The sequence below is a fragment of the Gopherus evgoodei genome, chromosome 5, assembly GCF_007399415.2.
Source record: "Gopherus evgoodei ecotype Sinaloan lineage chromosome 5, rGopEvg1_v1.p, whole genome shotgun sequence".
NCBI classification, from domain to species: Eukaryota; Metazoa; Chordata; order Testudines; family Testudinidae; genus Gopherus; species Gopherus evgoodei.
This window is the reverse complement of record NC_044326.1, coordinates 103,636,922-103,658,648: the sequence shown is the minus strand read 5'-3', so window position 1 is coordinate 103,658,648 and position 21,727 is coordinate 103,636,922.

The following is a 21,727-nucleotide window of genomic DNA, read 5'->3' as shown; positions in this document are numbered from 1 at the left end:
TCATTTAATTTCTCTGTGCCTCAATTCTTCAGCTGTAAAATGGAGATGATAATACTTCCTTTGTCAGTTTGATCAACTTAGATTGTGAGCTCTCTGGGGCAGGGATGGTATCTTACTATGTGTGTGAACAGTGACTAGCACAATGGGGTCCTGCTCTTGGCTGGGGCCTAATATACTACCATAATACAACTGTCAATAATCTGGATTGAATACTATACAGTATACACAATAGGGTAAACTTTTCAACAGCAACTAAATTACTTATGTTCCTAAATCCTATTGAAAGTTAATGGGCTTAGGCTCCTAAATCACCAAGAAATCATAGCTTTTTATTAGAATCGTGAATCATAAAACAGCAATCTCTCTTTTTAGATTTATGAATTCATACATGTACATGATTCATGAATCTGATAGAGAAATGGCTAACAATTTATATAACCTGTGAACACCATTCTGAATTGAATCTTAAATAATATTACAGAACAATGAAAAAGATAGCCCTCCAATACTCCCCCTCCCATGGATATCTTTAGAAAGGCTACATTTGCCAACAGATGACATGCTTCAGATTTACCACAGTTATTTCCTAACAAAATATCTGCAATAAGTGAATATGGGGTTTTTGACAGCTTTGTAAATATTCTTCATAAAATCATTAACTATTTTTTTCAATATATACTCTGGTTAGTCCCTTTCCCATTGATATCACAAATTTGAGGAGGCTGCCAAAGTTAATTAATTTTTTTCAAAGGCACTTAACTGATTTAGGAGCCTAGGTCCCATAACATTTAGAAAATCGTTTGGAAATGGGAGTTAGGCTCTAAATCACTTCATTTAAAAACTATTACCGTCTATCTCCTTTTTAATACCAATGTATGAGCTCTAAGCACACTGACAAAAACTTGCAATCCAGAGAAATATTGTCCAGCCATAAAATACAGTAAGAAAAGTTACATAGCTGGCAAGTAGAGGCAAAATATGTGCTATTACAATCCACCCAAAACCTTTTCCCCTCAGCTATCCCCGAAGCCCTTTCAAATTGATCGTTTTTCCAGCATGCCTTGAATCTATCTATTTCACACCAAGAAGGTGATTGAACCCCAAAGCAAATGCTTTATCCCACTGCCCCTTCTCTTTTATAATGTGAGGAAAGAGGGTCAAGCGTAACATCTCAAATGTTGTCTTATGGCATGGAGGCCTTTCAAAAAGCCAAGTCACAGGCCACTGAAAGCTTTATTAATCAAAACCAACACCTTATCCTCCACCCAGAGACCAGCAGGCAGCTGGCACAGACCATTGTTGTCATACACTCCCATTCAGATACGCTAATTAAAAATGGGTTGTTGTATTCTGAGTGTTTGTCTATACTGTGATAAAACAGCTGCGGCTGGCCCACATGAGCTGACTCATGCTCTTGGGGCTCGGGCCATGGGGCTATACATTTGTAATGTAGATGTTCAGGCTTGGGCTGGAGCCTGGGCCCCTCACAGGGACCCAGAGCAATTTTACAGCCCTGCAACCTGAGCCCTGGAAGCCTGAGTCAGCTGATGCAGCAGCAGCAGGTGTTTTATTGAAGTGTAGGTTAGGGTTACCAACTGTCTAATTGCACAAACCCAAACACCCCTGTCCCCTCTCACTTCCTCAAGGCCACACTCCTGCCTTGTCCTTTCTCTGAGGCCCTGCCACCTGCTCACTCCAGCCCCCCTCCCTCCATCGCTCGCTCTCCCTCACCCCCGCTCACTTTCACCAGGCTGGGGCAGGGGTTTGGGGTGCAGGCTCTGGGATAAGAGGGTGGGGCCAAGGGGTTTGGAGTGTGGGAGGGGGCTCTGGGTTGAGCCTGGGGCAGGGGGGTTGGGGTTTAGGAGGGGGCTCTGGGTGTGGAATCGGGATCAGAGCTGGGGCAGGGGGTTGGACTGCAGGAGGAGACTCGGGGTGTGGGCTCTGGGAGGGAGTTTGGGTGCGGGAGGGGCTCACGTTTGGGGTAGGGGGTTGGGATATGGCAGAGTGTTTGGAGTTGGGTGTGGAAGGGAGCTCAGGGCTGGGGTTTGGGTGTGCGAGGGGGTTCAGGGTGCAGGTTCCAGATGGTTGTTGCTTACCTCGGGTGGCTCCCAGAAGTGGCTGCATGTCTGGCAGTGGCTCCTAGGCTCATGGGTGGTCAAGTGGCTCTGCACACTGCCCCTGCCTGCAAGTACTGCCCCCACAGCTCCCACTGGCCACAGTTCCCCATTCCCAGCCAATGGGAGCTGTGGAGTCAGTACTCGGGGTGGGGGTAGGGTGCAGAAACACACACACCTCTGACCATGCCTCCTCCTAGGAGCTGCTGCCAGACATGTCACTGCTTCCAGGAGTGGCACGAAGCCAGGGCATGTAGGGAGCCTGCCTTACCCCCGCTGCACCACTGCACTTTTAGCGGCCTAAAATCTCCCAGATTGGCTTCAGTAGCCTCTGGGAGCTCGAGCCCAATTCCAGGAGGCTTCCAGCCAAACCCTCAGAGGCCCCAATTCAACCAAGCACTTACTTAAGCATGTGCTTAAGTGCTTTCTTGAACTGGGATACTTTCTTGAATGGATTGAAGATGTCAGTCAATATACAGCACATTGTATTGGAATGAACTAATGAATCTGACAATAGGCTGCTCACTGCATATATGTATGCAATTTTGAGAACATTATAAAAAACGTGGTTTCAAAACTCTGATTGATAGTACTGACAGATTAGTTAAATAGTTAATCACATCCATCATATAACAAGTATTTAATCAGCAATTTAATCTACTACTTTTGTGATATAACTAACAAGACTTTGAAATGTGGTCCATTGAAGCCATTGGGAAATGCCACTTTTCAGACCATTCAAACCCTATTGAATGATGGTGAAACAGACTCATGTGTGAAGTGTGTTTTTTTGTCCGTGTGATAAATGAATGTGTGTGGGGGGGGCGGTAAACTCCCTTTTATGGACACCCAGCCAGCCGGTTAGCTATAAAATCCTTCTTAGTAGCTGTTCTCTACTTTCTTTATCTGTAAAGGGTTAACAAGTCTCCCTGCGATGCATAGGTAAAAGTAAGGGAGTGGACACTTGACCAAAAGAGCCAATGGGAAGGCTAGAACTTTTTAAAATTGGGGGAAAAACCATCCCCTCTTTCTGTCTGTCTGTTTGTTCTCCGGAGAGAGGGAACAGAGCAGAGGTGGTGTAAAAAGCTTTGAGCCAGGTATGAAAAATAATCAAATCACATCTAGAAACTACTCATTTGAAACCCCAGATACGTAAGTAGATCAGGGAATGTCTACGAAGACGCAATTAGTTTATCTTTTTTTAAATTTCTTTATGGCTTGTGGACTCTGTGCTAACCCTAGGTGTTTTTGTTTTGCTTGTAACCTTGAAGCTGGACCTCAAGAACTATTCTTGATGCTTAATCCTTGTATTTGCTCTTTTTAAATTGAGCAATAGCCTGAGTTTCCAGATGTATTTTCTTTCTTTTTGTTTTAATAAAATTTACCTTTTTTAAGAACAGGATTGGATTTATGTGTCCTAAGAGATTTGTGCACATGTTGTTTAATTAGCTGGTAGCAACAGCTGATTTTCTTTGTTCTTCTTTCTCAGCTCTTCCCTGGGGGAGAGGGGTGAAAGGGCTTGAGGGTATCCCACAGGAAGGCATTCCCAAATGCGCCTTTCTGGGTTTTCAAGGGGGGATTTGCACTTGGGTAGTGGCAGCATCTACCCATCCAAGGTCAAAGAGAAGCTGTAATCTTGGGAGTTTAATACAAGCCTGGAGTGGCCACTATTAATTGTTAGAATCCTTGTGGGCTCCCACCTTCTGCACTGAAAGTGCCAGAGTGGAGAATCAGCCTGACAGTTCATAAGGTGAAAAAACATGTTTGCTTCTTCCAGTGCTGTAACAGTTTCTTAGGTCAGCTCTTATCCCGGGAATCAGCAGCAATGCTTGATCACCACCATAAGAGCTCTGGCAGGTATCTCAGGAGAAAAGCTTCCATAAACACTGTGAATCATATTGGTTCAAGTTGGGAAATCAGCAGGGAAGGCAAGGGTCATTTTGTGCTTTTGTTCTTGTACTTGGAAGGAAAACAGATGAGTGCATCTTTCCAGATTTCTTGGAGGAAGATCTAAACATGGGAGTGAGGGAACAAAGGGGTGAGACCGGAATTTTACAACCGCAAAACATTGAGGGAAAAGGCAAAGAAGGGACATGGGGAGAGGGAGAAGTTCTATTGGGGAATCACAGAGAGGACACTGTTGTATTTTGAGCACACTACAGGGCTTGTGCAGTGAAGTGTGTGTGAACACAAAATAACTGGGGAGAAACCTTGAAAGAGGAACTGTGCTTGGCCAGCACTCTTGCAATATCCAATGCCCTCCCTTCTCCCCCCATTTCACTTATGAAACACTTCTGACTTATCTGTAATGACAAGTTCCCTGATCCTCATTTCCCAGCTGCTTGCTTTTCCTCCCGTGCCTTAAAGGCCACTGTCCTTGATCTGTCCAGCTGCAAAGTCCCTGCTTCCTCCAGTCATGTTAGGTGAGTTATGGAAATCTGCCTGAGGCCCCACATGTCTTGCTTTGCAGGGGCCCTGCTGTCCTAAACTTAGGTTTTTGGAATCATTTGCTGCATGCATAATATAACAGCCTTGATGCTGTACTTAATACCAGCAGGATGTACTGAAAAGAAAAAAGAGAGAAACTAAACCCATAGAAACTGTGAAGCAGATACTGCTTCTCTCCCTCCCCACAACCACTGCCCCATAAGCACACCTACATAGTATTTACAGTCTCTCTGGTGGATGGCAAGCTGTGGTAGGTAATCTTGGCATTGTTGATATATATTAGTGAAATAACAGCTGCAGATGGTCAGAGTGATTTCACTTGTATAAATTGAAGATGTCATTCTGCCATGGCGTATCTGCAGTCATACTAGCTCATGGGTTGAGTGAGGAATCAAAAGGGGCAGGGTTATTATTACAAGATCATAGTATTGATGCTATTCTTCCTCATCTTTATTTACTTGTAGCCATTTACACCTGTGCAAAATGGGGACTAACTGCTTCCTTTCTGATTTGGTGCATGGCAATGGAGAATTAGCCCCTTGGTTCTAGTCTCACTGCACGGGCAGGTCAATTATAATTGCAATTCTTAGACGTCCTTAGTACCCACAGGTCCTATTCCAATCAATGGGGGATGTGAGTGCTAAGTATGTCTAAATACCAGGTCACTAGTCACCCTGTGCCTCAATTTTCCCCCTCTGTAAGATGGGAGTAATTATATGTTCCTTTGTGAAGCGCTTGGACAGTCTCTGAGGAAAAGAGCTGTTTGAGTGCCAAATATGACTATGCACTCTACCCTATTGCATGTTGAATGTTTTCTTCTGACTGTAATTGTGTGTACATCAGTTACTTTGTCTCACTAACTTCACATGCCACGGTAGTTGCACTACTATGTGACAGAATAACCAGAGCAACCAGCCGTAGGACTCAAAGCATATGTTTCTTTTTATTCATGCTTTTTTCCTCACTGCTACTCAAGCCTCCTGTTTTGCTTTGCTCTTCCCTCTCTTGCAGCTGTGCACACCTTTTTGCTGCAGCCAGAAGAGGTTATGAAAGCAAATAGGAAACTGAGGAAAAGGTTATTGTTCATTAGTTTTCTGTGCTTGATAATCACAAGCAAGATGGCCTCAGATCTAAATCATGGATGGGGAACGGAGTGGTTATGGCTGCAACTGTTATGGTCACAGGAGGCCTCATTCAGCAGCTCTTTTACTGTAATAATATTATTGCACTGTAGTGAAATACTCTGGCCGGCCTCCAGTAATAATGAAGTCCATTGTTGTGTCCCCAGTGACTCTTGGAAGGAAACTTCCTGCAGAGTGATGGGAACGGCCGCTGCCTACTGGAGAGTGAATTCAGTGACTCTTTACTACATGGAAACACCTTTCATATCTTATGCCTGGGTCTGAGTCACTGATTCTCCTCCTTGCCAGGCAGCAGAAAACTCACTTTCTAGCATTGTGGATAAACAATATTTGGGCAGCAGACTATGGTTTTTAATATATATATAAAAATGATGCATAGACAAGTTCCTGGCTAGGGAAGAAATTGCATCACTGGAATCTGCTCGCATCCTGAAAACCCTAACTCCACCACCTAAATGGCAAACATAAGATGACATAAGTCACCTGTTTAGGACTGACTAGCAAATAAGTCATGAAGGATTGTAGAGTATTCACAGCAAATAGTTGCTGACCTGTATGTGTATAGGATGTGCTATGTCCGGCTCTAAAGTGGACAGACATTGAGGCTGGAATTTCACTAGCTTGTGGGACTAGAAAACACACAGGAATTAGCCAGATCGATACTGTTAACTGTTCATAGATCCTAAAGCTAGACACAGGGCCAGAATGACATTCTGAGGCCTTAAACTATGTCAAGTATAAGAGACTACATACCATAAAAAAATGCATTTATTGATTTCACAGAAAGGACACTCATTATATAAATCTTTCATGTTTATATTTGCATATGTACAAAGATGAAGTTATAAAAATTGAAGAATAATCTTCATGACAAAAATAAATTTTAGACACATTCTTTGAACTAATTGCGTATGTAAGTAAAGTAGAAGTAAACAATACAATATACAAAATAAAAAACAAACCAAGAAAAATACAATTTACTAGAAGAGTTTTCAAGAAATTTTTCTTCTCTTTTGGGGCATCTAAATTGTGGAACTCCTTTCTGAAAACGCTATAAGATGGCAATAGAGGATACAAGAGGCAATAGAGAATATAGGATGCAGGTAAACCACAAACTTAAAGGTTAACTGTTAGTTTTGTTGATATGAATTACACTTAGGTAATAAGCAAACCATGAGAAAATTATATGGGGGTTGTATTTTTCTAATAAATTGATTTTTCTTTTTATATCAGAGGGGTAGACGTGTTAGTTTGGATCTGTAAAAGCAGCAAAGAGTCCTGTGGCACTTTATAAACTAACAGACGTATTGGAGCATGAGTTTTCATGGGTGAATATCCACTTCGTCAGATGCATGTCATCCGACGAAGTGGGTATTCACCCACGAAAGCTCATGCTCCAATACATCTGTTAGTCTATAAGGTGCCACAGGACTCTTTGCTGCTTTCTTTTTATAGAAGGTTATGCTGGATTACCTAATATTGGTACTAAAATTACTAACAAAGTTTGTATTGAAACCAATAAAAATTTTAATTTAATTTTCATATCTATATAACAGATATTATTTTTATTAATGTATATATGCCCAAAACCTGTTGTTTTACCAAGATATTTCTGTGAAAGTTAGGGCATGTCTAAATTTACCGGGGACTGATTTTAGTGGGTCTAGTGAAGACCTGCTAAGTCGACTGCAGATCACTCTCCCCATAACTCTGGTACTCTGGACCGAGAAGCATAAGGTAAGTTGATGGGAGAGTGTCCCCCATCAATCCAGCATGGTGTAGACACTGCATTAAGTCGACCTAAGCTACGTTGACTCCAGCTACATTATTCACGTAGCTGGAGTTGCGTAACTTAAGTCAACTTACCCCCTAAGTGTAGACCAGGCCTGAGTGCTATTTTGTCTATGGGCTGGTTTCCTGTCTTCCATTGACACATGCAGTGAAGACACCAGGGTAAGTCGACCTAAGCTATATCGACTCCAGCTACATTATTCATGTAGCTAGAATAGCGTAAATTAGGTCGACTTACCTCCATAGTGAAGACAAGCCCTATGTTCTCACAGGAAAACAAGAGAGGATATATAATTTTTTTATACCATGAATAAGGAAAATTATCCTTTTTACATGAATAAATGGAAAAATGTTTGATTAATTTTGTTAGGGAAATGCAAAGTTTATCCAGACTATATATAAAATATATTTACAAATGTTTATTCCAATTTAATTTTAGCTATGAAACAATAAATTTTGGGATATTTATTTTGCCATACTATTAAAATACAATGTATTATGCATATATGTGATTTCTACGTTTATATAAGAATTTTTACATAGCATACTACTATAATAAAATATTATTTTGCGTGCGCCAAACCTGCCAAGCAGAAAAGCCCAGTCTTTTTTCGAGGCAGACATCTCTCTTTACATTTGCTTATCTATCCTCTGTCTCCCGCAGGACCACTAATTAATCTTGAGTAAACACCTCAAACACAGAGTGACAAAAAGCTATATGTGCAAAAAAGAAAGAGAATTTACCAGAAAAAAGACTGGTAATTTCTAGAGGCATTAAGAAAGTGAGAAAAACTAGCCTATATTCAAGCAAATATAATGAATATTATAAGCTTTAATAGCGTATGAATCATATATCACATAGTTTGAAATAACTTGCTCACCAAGTACTCAGAATATTTTGATATATATGTATATCTTCCTTCACTTCTCTCAAAACCCTCTATTTATCCTTTTGTCAGCACTCTCTGATATTTACTGTGAAGGTTCCCGAAACTGATGGAGGGAAGCCAACACAAATTTATCCTCCTTAAGATCCACTCAACCCAAGTCTATAAGACGATCACCTACAAACATGTGAAGCATGAATAGTGCATGAAGCAGAAAGCGGCATGCATGCTAAAATACACAATTGTATGTATGTACAGATCAAAAGACGAAAGAACACAGTAACACAGGAATATGAGTTTGGCGGGATTGCTTCACAACACTGCCATCTCTGACCTAATTTTTCCCCATTTTATCAGCAATGAGATTATTTATGTGTTTAAAGAAGTTATGAAGACATGGTCAGAATTTTACCAGTAGCAGCTGGCCAACAAAACACTGCCCTAGAGACTGATAGCAGACTTACTTATAGAAATACTAATTTTATAAGTGCAATTATCATTTTTTTCCCCTCACCTCTGGCTTCTGCCAGGCAATAGCGAACAATTAGTGAAGGCTAAGGGTATTTGTGTAGCCAGATGCATTTATTTTGTCACATTTTATTGAAAATGTCTGCATTTAGAGAGAATCTTCTTTTTCCTATCTCTCCTTTTATTTATCAAATGATTTTGAAAAAATTTAAAATGGAGTCAGTTTTTTCTTTTTTAGAGGCCTCACATATTGTGAGGCCCTAAGATGTAGCTTCATTATTTTATACCTTAACCTGGCTAGAAGGAACCATTGTTATCATCTAGTCTGACCTCCTGTATTACACAGACCTTGGAATTTCCCAAGATAATGCCTCGAGCATATCTTTTAGTAAAACATCCAATACTGATTTAAAAATAGTCAGTGATGGAGAATCCACCACAACTCTTGGTAAGTTGTTCCAATGGTTAATTAATCTCACTGTTAAAAATGTACACCTTATTTCCAGTCTGAATTTGTCTAGGTTCAACTTCCAGCCATTGGAGCACGTTATACTCTTCTCAGCTATATTAAATGTGTTCCCCACAGAGGTACCTACAGACTGTAATCAAATCACTCCTTAACTTTCTCTTTGTTAACCTTTCAGCTAAATAGACTGAGCTCCTTGAATCTGTCACTATAAGGCACATTTTCTAATCCTTTAATCATTCCAGTAGCTCTTCTCTGAACCCCTCCAATTTATCAACATCTCTTTTGGGCACCAGAACTGTCCTCTAGCAGTGGTCTACTTCTACTCGAGATTGCCGTGTTAATTCATCTCAGGCTCACATTTGCTCTTTTGGCCACAGTGTCACACAGGTAGCTCATGTTCAGCTGATTATCAACCATGACCCACAAATCTTTCTTAGAGTCGCTTCTTCCCAGAATAGAGTATGTAGGGCCTGTAAGTATGGCCTACATTCTTTGTTCCCAGAGCTATACATTTACGCTTAGCCATATTAAAATGTATAGGTTTGCTTTTGCCTGGTTTACTGAGCCACCTAGAGAGCTCTGAATTGGTGACCTGTCCTCTTCATTATTTACCACTCCACCATTTTTTGTGTCATCTGCAATTTTATCAGTGATGATGAACTTAGTGTAGGGCTTGTCACTGACACTGTTAGCCCATAAAGCAGTGTTGGGCAGCAATTGAACAAGGCAGTTATTTGACATTAATGCAGCAAACAAACAAAAGAAAGCTTTCCCAGAGTGCAGTAGTTACAGCTGGCTTCTCAAAGGTCTGCATCAATTACTGTCACTTATTTGTCAGCAGCATCCTGAGATTAATTGGAAAGATCCACAGTCTTACGTCACACGTGGCTCTGCTTTCCCATCTGTTTTCGTTGGTGCTATAGACCAAAATGTTCCACTTCATGTACCTTGTCAGAGCTATATTAATGTCTCACAATGAGCCCAGGCTAGAACAACACACAACCCCACAAAGTACCTAAATGTGGTGAAAATAAAGATGTAAAGAGAGGTGGCTGAAAGAATGATTTATGGGACCTGCAAGATGAGCCGCAGTGGGAGGTTGGTGGATTAGGAGCTATCTTTCTTCACTTAAAGGAGAAATGTTATGATTACAGAAGAAGAGGCTTTTCCAGTCACTACGATAGTACTGAGGGATGGATTTTAAAACCCCAGTTCACACTGTGTAGCGCTTTACAAAGAGGCTACTTGCAGCATAAGTCACTATGCAGCATTAATAAGCATGTCAGAACCTGAGCCTAAGGTTCCAGTTCAGGGTAGCACTCATGCACATGTTTAACAGCCAACTTGTACTTAAGTCACATTGACTTCAATTTGTTAGTCTATAAGATGCCACAAGTACACGTCGTTATTTTTACTGACTTCAGTGGAACTTAAGCACGTTCTTCAGTCCTTTCTTCAACTGGTGCATTAGTGAGACCACACCTGTTTATGCAGAGAATGGAATAATAACCTCACCAACAGCGGGGCTATGTTTCGAAAGCATCATAACAGTATGACCTACGATATTGTTCTATGAGGTGATATAGTTATAACCATTGTACTCAGAAATCATCATAATACTTAGCCTTTATAGTCAAGTCTCACGCTTAAAGCCCCATGTAATTATCTGAGAATGTCCGCTTTCCTTTTTTTTAAGTCAATTTCTATCCCTCACATTTGGTGAGATAAGATCAAAAATGCAAAGCCTAAAGGCTTATTGCCTAGAGGGCAAATAAAAATAAATTGATGTTTATTATTTTAAGCTCTCTTGTCTTGTTAGTCTCATAATTTCTAAGTGTGTGCTGTTGACCCTAAAGCAAGCGAAGAAAGTGAGGCAGAAATTAAGTGATTTGCCCAAGGCCACTCATGCATCAGTGCAGAACCTAGATTAGAACTCAGTTAAAAAAAGGCTCCTAGTCTGGTGCTTGTCCTTGAGGCCACCCAGCCTCACATTTTACTAAATTTTCTAATTTTAATAAATACATTGAGTACATAAAAACTAATTGCAGTCTGAAGTCTCTGATTCTGCTGCCAAACCTTCTGGCTTTATCATTTGTCAGTCAGCTAACTACAAACAACTGTGCTTTCCACTTATAAGGCAGGTGCTGTTTTGAAAACTGGCACAATGAGAATCTAGTGACATTTCCTGGTATGGCTCCATTTATGAATACTTGACTAGCGTAACTGATTAAACAATATGAAAGTTTACAGTTTACTTTATACTAACCTTACATTCAAGTATTAAACTGGCATATGATGTGCATTGCATTAATATTACATCTTCTGATAAGCTGTGTTACGGTTAGTTATAGCTTCATCTAAGAATTTATCCCCAATATCTTGAATAACATACTAAAGCAAAAGTTACTGAAGCATGGAGTAGAATCTAGCAATCATTTAATAAAACATTATATTAATGAAGTGATATTTCAAGCCTTACCCCAAAAAATCATTAAAGTTGAAACAGAAGCAGAACTATGGTTTATGAATTGATTTTATTACCAGAAAGAAGCTTGGGGTAGCTGCTTGGTACATCATGGCCAATGGACAGCTTTGGGTATCTAGAGATCCATAAAAAAGGGAAACAAAAGCATCTGCACAGCAGCACTTACGGTTTTTATGTATAGACCCAAATGATCCTAAAGAGCCATTACTGACAATAAATGGAGCTTAAAGACAGTGAACAATTACCAGTTTTGATCCTGTCAGATTGTAGCAGTTTGTCAAGAACTTGATAAATAAGACCTTGCTGAATGTTGAAAAGAGAGGGAATGGGGCTGAGAGAAGAGATTCTAGGACATCTGCGCCTCTCAGTAGGTGGAATACTAATGAAATTAAGCTTCTGTGCACCCTAGGCGTACATAACGTTGTTCAATGTACACCTTGTATAAATAGGAATGAAAATAAACAGCATTGAAAGCGATGGGATTAGCATGTAGGAAATTCTGAAGGACTTTATTATTTTTTTTAATTTAGTGATGTAACATATATTGAAGCCTTAATTATGCATTAATGGGTGGCTGTTTTAAAACAGTGGGCCACTAGCTCTTTAGTTTTGATTTACACTGCTGTAAACAAAAGGTGAATACAGGCCATTGAAGTTAATAATCTAACACTGAACATTCATATATTTATTTCTTTAAAAAAAGCTATAGGAATTGTACTCGCTGTCCATGTAAACTCAGACTCATTCTAAAACAGAGAAACGGCCATTGGACAGTTGTTCTTCATATGTTCGTGCATTCAAAAAGCAATTAAAAGAAAAAATCCTAGTTGATTTAAGTGCCTAAGTCCTATTGAACATCAATGGTATTTAAATGCTTAACCACAATCATCATCTAAAATACCAGTGAGTGCATCAAAACCATCTGTTAGTAAGGATTTGTAACAAGGATTTACTAGGGCCTTTGCTGTCTGTTCCTGCTCCAGAAAACAGGACATGGTCTAGATAATATCAGAGGGGTAGCCGTGTTAGTCTGGATCTGTAAAAGCAGCAAGGAGTCCTCTGGCACCGTACAGACTAACAGACATATTGGAGCATGAGCTTTCATGGGTGAATACCCACTTCGTCGGATGTATTCACCCACGAAAGCTCATGCTCCAAAAGGGCTATATAATGTTGATATTGTATATCTCAAAAGGTGTCGTCAGCACCTTGGACAGTGTGGGATTGTGAATAATAAACACTAGGTACAGAGAAATATATCCCCTAGCTCTCTATTGCTGACTTGCACTCCTCCCCTCTTGCCCTACCTTAATCTCTGTTTAAAAGCATCAAAATATATAAGATTTGTTTGTTTTATGCCTCACTCTTCTTTCCCTTATTCCCTTCCATTACCTGGTACCTTCATGTTTTATATTTGTCTAATTTAGGTCCTGATCTTGACAGAGGAACCAAACCACAGGCGTGGACAACTGCAGCCATGCAGAGCTCCATTGAAGGCAATGGGGGCACTGTTAGTGCTCAGGGGTCCACCCATGTGATGATTGTTGAAGGGTCTGGACCTTTGACTGTGAATGCTGTGGGGCAGGGACCATGGCTTTTTTTAAGTTGTGTCATGCTGCGCAAAGTTATGGGACTATCTGTATGTTTAACATACAGAGAAATAAAAGAAACTTGGCCAAGATATTTTGAATGACTCAGAACAGCCACACATTGCACTGATATTGTTTTTAATATTCAAGCCTGGGTTTCAGATTTCCTGGCATCATTTTCAGAATTCCACCTTGTGGCTTGACATAGGCCTGATCCTCTTGGCTCTTACTAGTACAGGGACTAATCTCTTGTTATCTGGCTTTGAAGCTTTCTTCTTCTGTACATGCAGCAATCTTCAAGATACAGATTATATATTATATGCGAGGGTTGTGGAAGGCTCTGATTGCTTAGTGACCTTAGAAAAGTTTCCAAGGGCTTTATGAGCCTCAGAATAAGGACGTGATATTTCATACATCTCATCCTGGTTTTTACTTCTGACTTCCTGAAGCAGTCAAAATTGGAAGAGTAACTGCATGAAAATAGGCAAGATCAGAAATAAAGACCACATTTGAAGTTTCTGATGAATTATGTCAATTTTTACTAATCTGTGTCTTTATAATACTGTTTACTCTCAAGGTTTTTTTGGGGGGGGGGGTTGTTTTGGTTTTTTGGGTTTTTTTGGACAAATAAATGCAGTAGAGCCACAGCACACACTAATTTCATTTTCTTTTCTCTAGATAATGAAAATTAGAGAACCATAAAATGCTTACAGATACTTAAATACTGTAGATTTAGATTTATTGGATTTATTACATTTCAAATCCATAAGAGGGCAGAAACACGGGTAAACTGGTGCACTGGTAGAATAGACAAAATATACCAGGGGAAAAAAGGTAATGAGCATTACAGCATGTGCTCTATGTACTTAATGATTTGACATTATTTAAAGCAGAACTGGCCATGTACTGTGGAAAACGTGTTGCTATTGTGTTTGCTCGAACTCACAAACTTGCCCCATGTTGAAAATATGAAGTCCATTTCCAAAAGTAGTCTCAGTTTTTCATTTGTTCTGAAATCTGTGATGCTGATCTACCCCAATTTTAGTCTCACATTTGAGCATTGATTTCAACTGCAAAGTCACTATGAACTACCAGCCCTAGATGTAACTTTACAAATGTACAAAAGTGTGGTCATCCTTTTGATTTCTTCTTGGGAATGATCCAATCAGTTTGTTGAACAGCTGCCCCAGTTCAAAACTGGAACTTTGAAGTTTGTTTCTCCTATGAGGTATCCTACACTGTGTGCTGGTAGGATTTAAATAGACTGGGTAAAATTTTCAGAAGTACTTAACACTTATATTGTTAACAGTATTGAATCATTGCTGTGCTAGGCATTGTGAGACCTATGTCTCATTTTCAAAAGTGACTTGGGCACTTAGGAGCCTAAGTCTCATTGATCATCAGTGAGACTTTGGTGCGTGAGAAAAATCCTACAAAGGACCAATCTGAATCTTTAGGTGACTAAATGCCTTTAAAAATCTGGCAGTAAATCCTATTGATTTCATTGGGAATTAGGGGCCAGATTTTTAAAGGTACTCAGTCCCTAAAGGGGCAGATATGTGCCTAAGTCCACCATGTAGTTGCCACTGCTATTTTCAAAGCAACAGCTCAGATGCCACTAACCTCTCGTAGGTTCCCAAGTCTCTGGGGCACCTACGTTTGTGCTGGTCAGTATTTACAAAAGCAGCGTGTGCCCTACTGGTACCCCTCCCCAGCTAAGAAGCTGCTAGCAGCCCTAGCTGAAGTCAAAGCTCTGGAGGCTCCCTAGGCTGGGAACACCTGTCTTTCCAGCAGGGCCCATCCTCTAGGTCTAGGTATGTTGTGAGTCCAAGACCTGATATCTGTCAGATGCAGGCCACAATTGGCGGTGGGGGAGAATAGCACAGTACCTGCACAAAAGACTGCAAGGGACAGAGGGAAATGAATGAGCATGAGAGAGCTGACTGGCTTCTGAAAATCCCTTTCTTTGGTGTTAAACTAGCCTCGTGCACTCTGTAGGGAGCATGGATGGCACAGAGCCCACTAGGGCTGCAAAGTCCAAAATCTGGCCTTGAATGCCTAAGGTCACTTTTGCAAATAGACTTTAGTACTATGAACATTTTACTCATACACTAGATGTTCAACTCCACCTATCCCACACAATTGGAGCTGTGTTGTTTCTCTCTACAGGTTATTCAATACATCTTAATTGGAAAGGGCCTTTCTAACTTTAGTCAGTTGTGCCCAACTCGACTAAAACAAATATAAAATGAAAATCAGACCATAAAACCAGCCTCTCGTGTAGGCAGGGTTTCCATCTGACAAAAGGATAGAGGCAGATTAAATTTTGTTTAACACTCAATTTTTAAATAATTCTGAATTTGAGAAAAGCTGTTTGCTACTATATGTGTATCTCTCTCTCTCCATGTGAACATATTAAAGATTTCTATTTTTTTGAGGTCAGTGGAGTTAAACCAGTATGAGATGAGAATGATTTTTGTGATTCTCAGACTATGTGCTCAGTATGTCTACAAACATACTGCCAAAATCTAGAACAGCTGTGGATTCACCTATTACAAGTCTGAAATACAATAAAGACCCAAGGACTCATCTGTGATACATTTTATTTGGATTTCAGAAAATGTACATTTTTTTTGTTCTTTTTGTCTGGCTCTTCTCAGTCATGTCATGAGGGATACTGGGTGGAGAAAGAGCAGTTAAACCAGCTGCTTTATCTAGCAAGGATCTGCTTTTAGAAAAAGGCTAACGCCACAGCTGTTTGGAGCACACTAACTATGTGGGCTCTAAATTCCTTTGGAGTAAATGCCTGTAAAGGTTGTTTTTATCTCTCTGAAGAGCTCTTTCGAAGCAAAGCATCTAAATATTTATCCTCCATTGATGGAGAGATGAACTCTAGCTAGATGAACCACATCCTTGTGGATATGACTGTAGCCCATATCCTGACCAGACCCAGCTGGGACTCTAATTTAGGAAACTGCACAATCAACTAGAAGAAACTTGTAATTAGGAAAAAAATTTAATGCTGACTTTGGGCTTTTATGCTCACAAAAGAGATGAGCAGGAACTATGAAGGTCAGTCTATTAGGAAAAGTTCATTTTCAGTTCTCTAGTAGATCTTTCCTTTTTAGGGTGGATTGTAGAGCCTTTATTATAATAAGCACTGACTCATGAGCATAGACTCAATGACTTCAGTAGGAGCTCACCAAAAGAAATAAGGAGTTCACAATCTGGCCCTTAATGGTTAAAGAACATAGGAAAATTCTGCCTTTCAATGGCAAACTGGTCATCTTTATCAGCTGTTTTCTTACTAGCTGCATTCATGTTTGTTACTGCACTTTAATTTGGATTAGCAAATGTTTGAACACGAGAAGCTAAGTGTTTTACCAAGAGGAGAAATCACAGGCAAGTCCTAAGTTTTAAAGGCCAGTAATTTATTTAGGACTGGGGAAGTAGATATTCTCTCCTTCTTAGATAAATATCCTAGTAAGCAATCAACCTGGCTACATGCGGTTTAAGGAGGCCCTTTTACTTTGCTATGACTGCTACCCATATTACAAGGAGCAGTGCAGGGGAGAAAGCAGCTGCTGCCAAGCCCTGACTCCCCAGTCCACGCAAGTGGGTGAGGAGTGGACAGATGCTTTGAGCTGTCCCTCTGCTCCATGTGCTGGCCAGTACAGATGGGGAAGTAAGCTATGCCAGGAAGAAGGCTTGTGTAGTTTACTTCTTGCCTGGAACAAGAGGAGAGAAGGAGCAAACTGGACTCTGAGTCAAAGAGTGACAAATTTCATTCCTGCTCTGCTCCAGAACAGATTGCAACTACACAATTCCCCTTACTCAAGGCAGATTGTAAGATTCCTTTCAGGGAAAATATCAGTTTGGTTTTGTTGAAATTAGTGTTTCACTCATAGTTCTAGAAGCTATCATGCAGCAGTAACATTACATATGTGACTTATTGTACCTAGGAATGTTACAGTTCACTTAACAGTTTAGTTGATTGTTACAGTATAATTGGTGTATCTTTCACAGAAAATTCTTTGCTAGTCCGTTGGGTAAGGTCAAGTATAGCAAAAGTTTAATTATTATTACCACCTCCATCATGCACTTGCTGGGATTTGGGCTCAATAATCAGATAGGTATTTCCAATCTCAGATTCTACTATTGTATGATACTTACAACTCAACTGCAAAACTCTTCTCTTTCAGTATCAGGGTATCTTCTCTGAACTCGCATTTAATTCCAACCTACTTATTCTTTTCCTCTTATGAAGTAGTTCCTAATAACATCTAGTCTCTATCTATCTGTCTGCTATGAAAATGAACATGTCACCCACAGATGCAGGCAAAGAAATGTCCATGTTTTATCACAGTATAAATGACCGGCTTGAAAAGTTAGCTCTTGCCCTGTACATGTCATATTAGGTAAAGATAAATGGACTTTCAAGCCTGGAAGATCTACTAAGAAGAGTTTATTTGGTGAAAGAATTTGGGATTCCATTGCCTTTCAAGCCGATACATGAAAGACTCTTAATCTGGCAGGTATAATATGTTAAAGAATATGTTAAAATATGAAGACATGACACTAATAGAAGTGACCACGGTGCACACCAAAGGGTTAACCTTGACAAAACACCAGTGAAGGCCTAAAATCCAGCAGCAGCAGCAGTACCTGTTGTTGTACTTCCTCCCAGTTTTGTTTAAACAGCTGTTAAACTGGAAATGAGTTTGTGGATTTAAGGGCTTATAGTCTTTGCCTTCATAAAAGAACAATAAGACCCTTTTTTATTAATAGTCCCCTTCTTGTTAAATGCCCTATTTGAGGTGGAACACAAATTAAAACAAACTCACTCCAATAAAACATTGTTTGGCAAACTGTATGGGCGCTTCCTCCACTATTCAACATTTCAAAAGAGAGAAATATTGTTATTATTTATAGTATAGTCGTTCCTGGGGCCCCTTTGTGCTAGGCATAGTGCAGAAACCTAACAAGATATGGTCCCTGCTCCAAAGAGTTACATTCTGAGGACAATGCAACAAAACATTTATGAATTAAATCATATTTTTCAGAGAAAGTATGTTTAATGAGAAAGACAACAAACTTTTTTTTCATTTTTTTGGTAGCATTTATGGGGTATTAATACTAAGCCAACAGAAACTGCATAATCTATTAAATAAAAGTCCATACAAAACAGTTATTTTCCTTTCCAGTGGACAACAGCAACAACCCCAATGAAGGGCATTTCCTGGGGATTAGTGGCCAATTTAGATGAATAGTCCTCGACTGCATTTTCAACAATCAAGTGCCTCCCCCAAGTTAGTAATTTTGAGGAAATGCTCCTATTATTATTAACAATTATTTGTATTAGTTACACCTGGAGACACCAACCAAGAGCAGGGCACCAATGTGCTAGACACTGTATAAAAAGATAGTGAAAAGGTCCCAGCCCTGAAGAGACTTGCAGTCTAAATAGAGAAGACAGTGAGATGGGAAAGAGGGACACAAAAGTGAAGTGACTTGTCCAGGGTCACACACAGGTCATTGGCAGAGCCAGGAATAGAATCCAGGGCTCCTGACTCTCAGTCAAATGCCTTATACAAGAGTCCATGCTTGGAACCTCAATTTTGCTTGATTATTACAATCTTTCTTATAATGTTTTTGTGGGTTTTGTTTTTTTAAATGCAATTATCTTGATTCTCCTTTGGCAGTTATAATATGTTTAGCTGTGCAGAAGTCATACTGATAGAGTAAAAGTTCTTTTTCTTATATTGGTGTGACTGTTGACTTAAAGAGTATCACTTCCAATTTACTCTGATGAGAGAGCAGATTTAAGACCTGGCCTAAACTTAAAACAATTGAGATAGTTTTGGTGCTCAGGGGTGTGAAAAATTCAGATCCCTGAGTGCCAAAACTAGAGCGACCTAAATGTCCAGTTCCTTTTGGCTCGACTAGGTCAACGGAACCATGCTTCCTTTGACCTCCCTACCATCGCTCAGAGAGATAGAGTTACTTCAGTGATGGAAAAACCCTTCTGTTGCTGTAGCATCTCTACACTATGGCCATACAGAGTGTAAGGATGCCACAATAGCATCTGTAGTGTAGACATGCTCCCCCCCTCCTCCCATCCCTGTTCAGCAAAACACTTAACCTTCTGCTTTTCTTCCATGAATAGACTTAAATGCATGTTTTTGCTTAATTGGGGTTTACACCTGGTCAGGAAAAGGTGTCTTGCTTAATAAGTTACTTCAATGACAATGCTCTTTTTCTGAATAATGCTCCTCTGAATGTTTGCAGGATTGAGCTGGGATTTAACATTGTTTTCAGAAACCTAGATGACAGTTCTTCTATCTCTTACTCTTCATTTCAATTAAACAATAATGACTAAACTCAGGGTATTTCCTGAAGATTAACAACCTGTTAGAAAGAGTTGATGGCTTGAGGCATAATTTGGGGGCCACTCACTTCAGACATTTCTCATTCAGAAATGGCCTGGGCAGAGTGTTTTGTTTCTGTTGTAAGGGTGTGTGTGAGAGAGAGAGACAGAGACTGTGTGTAGGGGGGTGGGCGGGGGAGAAGAATCATAGGCACATAGTTTCCTTGGATGATGTAGTTTCAACTGGCCTGTACCAAGCATTTGTTGTACTGTACCAAGTCACATTGCTTTTATGACATCCTATTCAGCTTACTATGAGACACTTAAACCTCCAGCAATTAGAAACTTTTCAAAACGTAAGTTGATTCCTTTGGTTGCTATTGATCACTGTGCAGCCTCTTTAAAATAATCAAGAGGGACAGACTCTCAGGAAATGTGCTGAAGGTTTCTACTTAAAAAATCCCTTTTATTGGAATGCTTCATAGCCATAAAACCCCTGCTGCACTCTCTCTGGCAGTTAGTTCAGATCAAGGTTTGTCAGTCATAAAGCACTTTGTACCACTCTCTGGAAAGCCACTTCTTAATAAAAAAAACAAAAACAAAACAAAAAAACAAAACAAAAGAGCATCAAAACAAGTTACCATTAAAAAAGAAACAAAACATTTGCTTCCACCACCAGAAAAATAAACAAATAAATAAAAGACTAAAAATGACATAGGGTTTGTTTGCTTTTATTCCCCGACCTTGCTGTCTGTATCATTCTGGAGTAGCTAACCTTATGCCACAAGGACTTTAGGGTCAGAAGGGACCAATTTGATCATCTAGTCTGACCTCCTGCACAAAGCAGGCCACAGAACCCTACCCATCCACTTCTATAACAAACTCCTAACCTATGTCTGAGTTATTGAAGTCTTCAAATTCTGGTTTGAAGACCTCAAGCTGCAGAGAATCCACCAGCAAGTGACCCATGCCCAACGCTGCAGAGGAAGGCGAAAAACCTCCAGGGCCTCTGCCAATCTGCCCTGGAGGAAAATTCCTTCCCGACCCCAAATATGGCGATCAGCTAAACCATGAGCATGTGGGCAAGACTCACCAGCCAGCACTCAGGAAAGAATTCTCTGCAGTAACTCAGATCCCATCCCATCTAACATCCCATCACAGACCACTGGGCATACTTACCTGCTGATAATCAAATATCAATTGCCCAAATTAAGCTATCCCATCATACCATCCCTTCCATAAACTTATCAAGCTTAGTCTTAAAGCTAGATATGTCCTTTGCCCCCACTACACCCCTTGGAAGGCTGTTCCAGACCTTCACTCCTCTAATGGTTAGAAACCTTCATCTAATTTCAAGTCTAAACTTCCTAGTGTCCAGTTTATACCCATTTGTTCTTGTGTCCACATTGGTACTAAGCTTAAATAATTCCTCTCCCTCCCTAATATTAATCCCTCTGATATATTTATAAAGAGCAAGCATATCCCCCCTCAACCTTCTTTTGGTTAAGCTAAACAAGCCAAGCTCTTTGAGTCTCCTTTCATAAGACAGGTTTTCCATTCCTTGGATCATCCTAGTAGCCCGTCTCGGAACCTGTTCCAGTTTGAATTCATCCTTCTTAAACATGGGAGACCAGAACTGCACACAGATGAGGTCTCACCAGTGCCTTATATAACAGTACTAACACCTCCTTATCTTCGCTGGAAATACCTCGCTTGATGCATCCTAAAACTGCATTAGCTTTTTTAACGGCCATATCACATTGGCAGCTCATAGTCATCCTGTGATCAACCAATACTCCAAGGTCCTTCTCCTCCTCTGTTGCTTCCAACTGATGTGTCCCCAATTTATAACTAAAATTCTTATTATTAATCTCTAAATGCATGACCTTGCACTTTTCGCTATTAAATTTCATCTTATTACTATTACTCCAGTTTACAAGGTTATCCAGATCTTCCTGAATGATATC